Source organism: Amphiprion ocellaris, chromosome 15 (genome assembly GCF_022539595.1).
Source record: "Amphiprion ocellaris isolate individual 3 ecotype Okinawa chromosome 15, ASM2253959v1, whole genome shotgun sequence".
NCBI lineage: Eukaryota > Metazoa > Chordata > Actinopteri > Pomacentridae > Amphiprion > Amphiprion ocellaris.
The window spans coordinates 11,468,694-11,477,650 of NC_072780.1; positions in this window are offsets into that span (position 1 = coordinate 11,468,694).

Consider the following 8,957-nt stretch of genomic DNA (forward strand, 5'->3'; position numbering starts at 1 on the left):
CTTTGATGTTTGAAAGTAATGGGATGACCGCTTGTTATCAGTGTGAAGGAATCTGGCTCTCTAGTTTTAAGTGTGCAATGATTTATAGGCTCTTTGATGAGTGACACACACTCTCTCTTCTGCTCATTAATCACAGTTTATATCTCCTCGCTTTGGACTCAGAGTCCTTAAACTGATCTAAAAGCCAAAGGTGCAGGCCTGTGTGTATTTTTAATAAAGCCAGAAGCTATAAATCTTTCTAAACGCAGATTTCTGACTCCTATACTTCGAACGCAAGCCCAGGTTGTAGTTTATTTGGTTGTTTAAGCGCTCTAACAGAGGTCTACCTGTCTGTTTTTCTTCTTTCAGCATTGTGTCTCCCTCACTTCCATCTTCTTCTGAAGTTCCCCATTATGGGGTAACAAGCCCTGGTTTACATTAACCCTCAACACCACAAAAAGACGAGGCAGGGAGAGGAAGTAGAGCTGAGACAGACGGAGGGGGGGAGAGAGGGACTTGATTTGCAAGTCTGGTTTCCATTAGAGCTAATTATCTGTGTTTCATCTCAACCTGAAGCAGTTTGTGTGTGTGTGTGGGTGTAAGTGTATTTATGTGTTAGTGTGTGCACTAGAGACTCTGGTGCTCTGCTGCTCAAATCAAGATAATCATACCTGAGGACATACTCTGAAGTGAAATGAAATCCTGCTTTGCATATCATTCAGACCCTTCATCTCTGCTTGTCAGAGAGGTGGAATAAATCAGTGAACTGACCCAAGTAGAACATAGTTTCTGATGTGCTTTTGCTATACCAAAGGAATTATGAGCACATTTAGATTTATTATAGCGATAGTTTTTCTTTTCCTTTAATTTGTGCCTTTGTTTAAATATCAAATCATTGACCTTCCTCTCCTCCATTAGTCGACTTGAGACGGTGCAGTCTGGACGAGGGTGGTGTCCAGCTGATCAACCATTTCATTGTGATGCTGCATAGAAACAAGGGCCGCAGAACCACACATATATATGCATTTTGCCCAAGAGGCAACTATTCCAAAAGACTCTTTCTGATTAAGATTTTATCCTTATTGTGTATCTATTAGGATATATGGTGGCAGAAATGCATGCAAGGATTTCGGGTTTGATGCATGGATGATAGGATTGCATAAATGATGACAGAAATGCACTTTTTAAATAGTCAAACTGTGTGATTTTAAAGCAATATCCTGCCTGTTTTTGCAGATGAAATTGAGTTTACTACAATGTTGCATGATAGTTCTAGAGAGAGATTTCCAAAATTGGAAAAATAGCCCCAGTAATGTGATGCAAGTTTTGGACTTCTGGCTCAAAGAATTGGTCATTTGGGAGGCAGGGAGGTCCAGTGAAAGATGCTACTGAGTTACATTATGGAAACTGCAACATCCAGCCCGTACTAAGAATTAAAATTTTGTATAGCTGAACCTCTGTGTCAGCACGAAACATAGGAAATCTGTCTATTGTGAGCAACGTTTTGTTTTGGTTTTTTGCACAAATCGTTCTACTTTTCTGATTCATGTAGAAAGTGTTGTTGTGAATTAACACTGAGAACATTTCATAGAAATATTAAGCAGCCTCTCCAGTGAAAATCAGGTTTTTCTTAAATTGGCTTGTTAACACGTCCGTATGTTTTGTTTTGTTTTGGGGTTTTTTTTGTTTGTTTTTTTATGTAATGGAAGAGACATCATGACCAGAAAAGGCAGTCAACTTCGTGGCCGAGCATTTCCACCTTAAAGATGCAATCTCAAAAACACAGATTCAGGTTTCATATGTGACAAATCTTAAGAACCAATCCCAGCAACTTGCAGAGTGGAACTTTGTGTGTGGACCTTATAGATCTGCACATTCTAAAGGAAACAGCAGTGTAGAGTTGCATCTGAGCCATTTAAAGGCAGGAAGTGATCATTTTACAGGGAAACAACTTCTAAATATATAATTGAGATACACAGATATGAGATTTTAGAGGTTAAATCAATGACCAGAGAGGGTTTTAATGTTCTATAGAGTCTGTGTTACTGTTAAAACAGTAAGACCCAGAGTGAGAGAGGAAATCAGGGTAGATGCTCAGTTGGCCCGGCAGCCCACTAACATAATGAGCATTCACTCATACATTCCCTCATTCCCTGAGGTCGGTACCAACTGCACCCATCAGTCCTGACCTGCGACCTCTCAAACTGACCCCGTCCCCAGAAAGCAGCGACCCCCAGCTGGACCACGAGCCGCCGCGTTCACCTCCACAAAATGCCCACTGAGTTCACTAATACTTGTCAGCTGCAGGAACAGAGCATGAGCAGAGCAGAGAGTCTGGGTAATGACGAAGAGCTAAAAACCAACAAGCTGATAAAGTAGTGAGAAAAATAAGAAGAGGAGACGTTAAGGAAGAAGAAAACACGCTTATATGAATCCTCTCAGCTCTCCTGCCCGAGGCTGTTTATCTTGCAGATTGAGTTAAACACAAGCCTCTTATAACTCTCCACATACCAGACAATATCACAGTGGCCCCGCTTTGCAAATATAAACATGGGCGCTTTATCAAAGGCCAGCATGGCTCATTCAAACATATAGGCTCCTGCTCCTAACTTAATTTACCGCACCCTATACAAAGTTCCCTTATTGGATTTGAGCTTTCTGAATGTTTAATTCTGGCTGAAAATGGGGAACTTTAGGAGGCCTGTTGATGAAGGTTAAAAGGGTTTTCACTGAGTTTACCTTATAAAACCGCAGTGGTTTCTTATCATGCACAGATCTGTGGACTATCAGTGTGAAAAAAAAGGCCCCGGGTCACGCACAACACGCTGTGTGTTATTTCCACAGAGAGAGGGTATTGTTTGACTCAACATAGCTCCATTCATAGTGACAGCAATGTGGCTTTCACGGGGGAAATGTATGTTTCCTTGTTGTATTAACAGTGGAGAGGATTTTTTTTGACTCTCTTCAGAGTAACTAAGATTCACAGGGTTGCATCATCTTGGATTATATAAAGTTTTGGTGCTTTTCTCAGTTGAAAGCAATAAGCAGAGCACAGCCGCAGTTTACTGGCGTTCTGGGGGCCCCTGTCATGATCCAGTATGCACACACACACACACGCACGCACGCACGCACACACACACACACACACACACACACACACACACACACACACACACACACACACACACACACACACACACACACACACACACACACACACACACATTAGGGCAAAGTGAGGGATGACTTGGCAGTAAGAGCAACTCCAGCCTCAGTGTTGGTCTAAGGGGAGCAGTGCTGCGAGAGAAATAGACGTTAAAATGTGCAGCCTTCCCTCTGGTGTTCACTGTGGGGTGGTCTCTCTCCGTTTCTTTCTCCATCTTCTTTATTTCTATCTCCTCAGTCCCTCTCTCATTACTTTGAGGTGGTCCGTTCCTGTCTTTCCACCGCTCTTACTCCCTCTTTCCCATCCCAAGCTCCCCCCATTCCCCAATTCCTCCCCTTCATTCCTCTTCTCTCCTTTTATCTATCATATAATCTCCCTCGCTCTGTGTAATAATCCCCCTCTCATTTCCTCCTCTTCCAATAACTCCATCTCCCCTCCTTCTCTTCTCTTTTTGTTTACCTCCATGCACAAATACAAAAACACTCACCGTGCCTCACTGTTTACCCAAAAAGTGTGTGCAACTCTGCAGAGTGGAAGTGTACTTTAAGAAAGGAAGAAAACCACACCGAGACAAAGGGAGAGATGCTGGGACTGTAAGAAAACAGAGTCTTGCTGATGTGATGATTATCGCCGGTCAGCATATTTCTAGCCAGTTGTGCTCTGAGTCAGTGTGTGCGTGGCTTTTTTTTTCTTTTCTTTTCAAAAAGTTTAATATTAGAACATTGTATTTGCTTTTCTGACTGGTGTTTTTCTGTCTGTCTCTCTCTCTCTCTCTCTCTCTCTCTCTCTTGTTTTCTTTTCTGTCTCCAAAGGTGTTGGTTGTGTGATTTTATAAGCCTGGCGTTTGGTGTCATATGAACCATTTGCATGTTTTTTCAAGTCCTGTAAAACTGGCCTAAATGCCCCATAATTCTCTTCCCCCGGCTGCCTGGTAAAGGTTAGTGCCAACTTCCAAACTCTCTCTCTCACACACACACACACACACACACACATGCATAAAATGGAGTCATACTAACAGGAAAAGTGTAAAGTAACACCACCTCTTTTCAAAAAAAAGAGAGCCAAAAGGTCTTGAGACCAAAAGTACATACAGTAAATGCAAGGAAGGACACATTAGAGAAGCCTAGTGTTTGTATGTCTGTGTGTTTCCAGCAACCTGGTCTGAAGAAATGATAGCACAGTAAAGACCCAGGCGCCAGGATTACAGCAGAGAAGAGTGTGTATATGTGTGTGTGTGTGTGTGTGTGTGTGTGTGTGTGTGTGTGAGAGCACATGCATGTGGGAGGGTTATAAATAGTTGGATCATCTGGAGTGCATTAGAGGTACAGTGTTTAAGTGAACAGGTCCGCTACCTGCAGCCACAAAAACCTCAGAACAGACGCTGCCAGGCCTCGAACTGGACACACACACACACACACACACACACACACACACACACACATACAGGATGAGAGAAAAAGAGGGAAAATGAATCAGTCGAGGCAAAGTAATTTAGCAAAGCTGAGCTGAAGCATAGCGCTGGGCAAACAGACAGGTTGGGCATCATGAGAGAAAGTGCCTCCCACGGTAACACAACTTGACCGTGGTAAGTCTTGGCTCCACAGCTTTAAGATAAACAGGGCTTATTAGGAAAGGCACCACAGGGATATCAACTCCGCTATTAAAGGGTGGGCCCGATGTGAAATAAGGGAGGGAAAACATGTCTGAACAAGGTTGTTTAGCTTAGAACTGACCATGTAACATTTCCCGAGGCCACACATGTAATCAGCACCTGCTAATGTGCAAACCCTCATTCTTTCAGTCACATATAAATGTGTCCCAGAAAGCCTATAAGCTGAGTAAAAATCAATTTACTGCTGTTAATCTCTTCATTATTTACTTATAAGGTTATTCATTTACACATTGGTACTGCTGTGTTTGTGTAAAAACAGCAATTTGCAAAGGAAGATTTCCGTGTGTAGCTGCTCAGTGTCTGTTTAACCTCACTGCACCCATTTACAAATCTCCACAGCTAATAGCCACGTTTTTGATCTTTTAGGAACTCCTGCTTTTACTACAAATTCTATCCAACTTTTCCACAAATCTAAGGCCCCCAAAAGTCAGGAGGTGGTGCAGGAAGTAGGCCCTCCCCCTATAGCACATTTACACTCACACACACTGAAACCTGAGCCTCAGGAAGTGGTCCTGCGCAGCATCATGTCAGGGCATACAAATTATTCACCGTTAGAAAAATGCACTTTTTCTTGTCTCCTATATTTTTCCTCCTCCACCTCCCCTTTTTTCTGCTCCCTCCTTGTCTTCTTCTCTCCATTTATTGTTTTTATTTCGGGCCCTCCAGAGAGGAACAGTCAGGGAGACAAAAAGCTCTGCTACCTGCGTTATCTCAAAATGAGCTGCGTTCAGACTCCCAACGAGCTGCTGCTGTGGTTGCACAGGCCCCAAAATTCCGGGAAATATTCTCCTGCGGTGTTCCCTGAAGACTTGTGGTATTCCTGCCCACACTATCCCCACAGCGCTTTTGTGGAATTTCCTAAATGGATGCAAAGCAGGTTTATTTGCACTCTTTTGAACAGTGAAATATAGATCCACCTTATCGCTCTGTGGCTGTAGTATTTTACTACATAAATGCAACTGTGAAAAGGTAGAGGGACAGAGTACAAAGAACATTTTTTTGCTGGTGTTATAAGACTAAAAAAACAAAAACTGTAAAAACACCCAGTTTTACACATAATGTGGGTGGTTAACACTGTAAAACCAGTAACGTCACCACTTTACATAGACTAAGTCCAGTCAAAACAGGATGAAAAATAGATTATTTATAGAATTGTGTCATAATTTACGGTCTCAGAATCAACAGAGTTAATATAGAAAGTGTTCATACATAAGAAATCTGCTTGCTTTTGACTACATGCAGCCAGTGTGATGAAAGTGGGGCAAGCAAAAAGCTTTTCCTGGAGGAATGTGTCTGTTAAAGGGATGGTTCAGTTTCTGAAATAGTTATCAGTAGTCAGTGTGTTACTTAGAGTAAATGAAGATCAGAACACCATCAGTTTGAAGAGACCCACACAAAAGTTGAGCAACAAACTGCTTTGGTTGAGGTAAAATTGTTACATTTGACAATGGAGTCTGGTGGCTTTGAAGAGAGCATCATAACTCCACCAGTTCCCCATTAGAAAGGCCTGTCAGACGGTTACGCAAAGCAGTGAAAATAATGAAAATAAAGCATACACTTAAACTGATTTTAATTTGTTGATGTGGGCCTTTTTATAGGTGGTTAACATACATTTTCTTTTCTGCATCTGCTTCTCCAAACTGGGAGCTGTTATCTACATTAATTCATACACTGACTTTTGATAAGTACATCAAGAAACCAAACTGCCCCTTAATGTTCTGAAAAAACCAGTGGTTGAGGTCCAGGTGGTCAAACATAGCTTCCACTGATTGCAGTGTTGGAGGTTCAACTACTGGCTCTTCCTGTTTAGATGTAAAGTATCCTTAAGCAACACCAGAGATCCATTGGGATGACTAACACACTGAGTCACTGATGTGAAGTGATTAATGTGCACATGAGTAAATGAGAGACTTTGAAATGTGCCAAATAAATGCTGTCAACTTATCTTGTGTTGCTCTGACATCTTATATATCACATTGCTGACCGCAAAAACTCTTTCACAGCAGGCAAATTGTCATTTAGCCAAACAAAACCAACCTTTGCAGAGGTATTTGCACCTATTCCTTCGGTTATTTCAAAGTAAAAATCTTTTTTTGCCTTTCTTTGCTTTTTTGTCACTTCTTTCGTATATTTAATTTAATAAGTATGAAAATTTCTGTGGACTTCTGTGCAATACCGGTGTTTAATTTTGGACCCTGCTATCTGTGCTGACGTGGCATGTGGCTTGTTTTTCTGTCCTTGTGCAACATCATACCAAATGTTATTGAAATATAAGAAATATATTCCCCACAAGGACAGTAAACTATCCAGCTTGCGCCGTGCATGTATGACAATGGTTACTAGTGGACCACAGAAATGTGCAGGCAGGACTAGAATGACAGACCAGGAAGTGTCCACTCACCTCATCCTGCCAACACTGTGACTGTGTGGATTATGCTGAGGTCAGGGGTAGAGGAGGTTGTGTTAAGTGAAGTTTGGAAGAGCAGTGACCAAGCACACTTTCCCCTCAGGCAAGTGGTCAAGGGACAATTGAGGGCACACACACACACACACACACACACACACACACACACACACACACACACACACACACACACACACACACACACACACACACACACACACACACACACACACACACACACACACACACACACACACACACACACACACACACACACACACACACACACACACACACACACACACACACACACACACAAAAAGCACGCGTATATTCACTAACCCGAGATCAGATTCTGAAATAAACATCTTGCCTCATGATGCCTTCGGCTACTTGGCCCACTGGCCCACCCTGATGACCCTTGTTACCGTGGTGATTAAATATTGGGAGCCCTCATCTGCAAACATTTAGCCAGTGCCACCCCTAATCTGCCTTGTGTCACTCTGTCACCACAGACTGCACAGGATAGCAACACACACAAACATGCAACCGAGGACACACGCCACATGAATAACAGCTGAAAAATGAACACATTTTCCTGCCGTCACTACTGTCAGGTACAAAACGTGCAACTCTGATTTATTTTTATGAGATAAAATGAATATTAAACACTCATTCACAGTGTCTGTAGACATTTATAGCTTCTGTCTGGACAGAAACAGAGATGCCAGCTGATTTCAGAAAATTCCTCCTATTCTCAATACATTCTCACACACATTTTATTTTAAAAAGACTTATCTGTTGAACGATGCTGCAGCCAGGAAGCAGTGCTTGTTTCATATACATTATATTCAGCATCACTTGTTGGATTCGGCACTCTGAAAATACAATGCATAAGATGAGATGAGATGAGATGAGATGAGATGAGATGAGATGAGATGAGATGAGATGAGATGAGATGAGATGAGATGAGATGAGATGAGATGAGATGAGATGAGATGAGATAAACTTTATTGATCCCACAGTGGGGAAAGTTCACCATTACAGCAGCTCCAAGGAGAAAAAATAGTATAAAGGCAGTACAGAATAAATTAGAAACACACAGTGCAAAAACGCAGAGAACATTATATACATAGAAGATGTTTTTTTTTTAGGAAGACTATTTACATGAGGTTGAAACAGTTACAAAGAATAAGGAAGATTTTCTGTAGTTGTTTAATAGGTGATATTTTGTAAATGTTAAGATTCAAGGACTACAAAGGTAAAGAACTATATCATGCAATTTTTTCATCATTAAATTACCATTGGCTGTAACATTCCACCTCCTGACCTCTGAACTATGACACACCAGTATCCCTTCCTCCAGGCCAGACCATCAAGAGCACCGTGCCTCAGGTCAATCGTTGGCTTAAAAAACAGAGCAAGTGAGTGGAGTTTGTGTGGAAATAAGCCAATAATTCAGTCAAATGACAAATGAATTTTGTGTTGTCACTTAGATAAATGGTCATCCAGTAAATGCACAAAAGCTAATAATGTATCTCTGCAGCATAAACAAACCAAAAGCCATGAAAAGAGTGATATCCTGTCATTTACCATGTCAGCACTAAACTTAAGTGCACCTGTAAAACCACCTAAAGTGCTGCTGGATTAAGTGGTCTGCACAGAGTGTCCTTGGCCAAAAGCTTTCTCATTAAAGTTGATGGAGCAGGAAAGACAGAAACCAAGTGGTCCGGGCC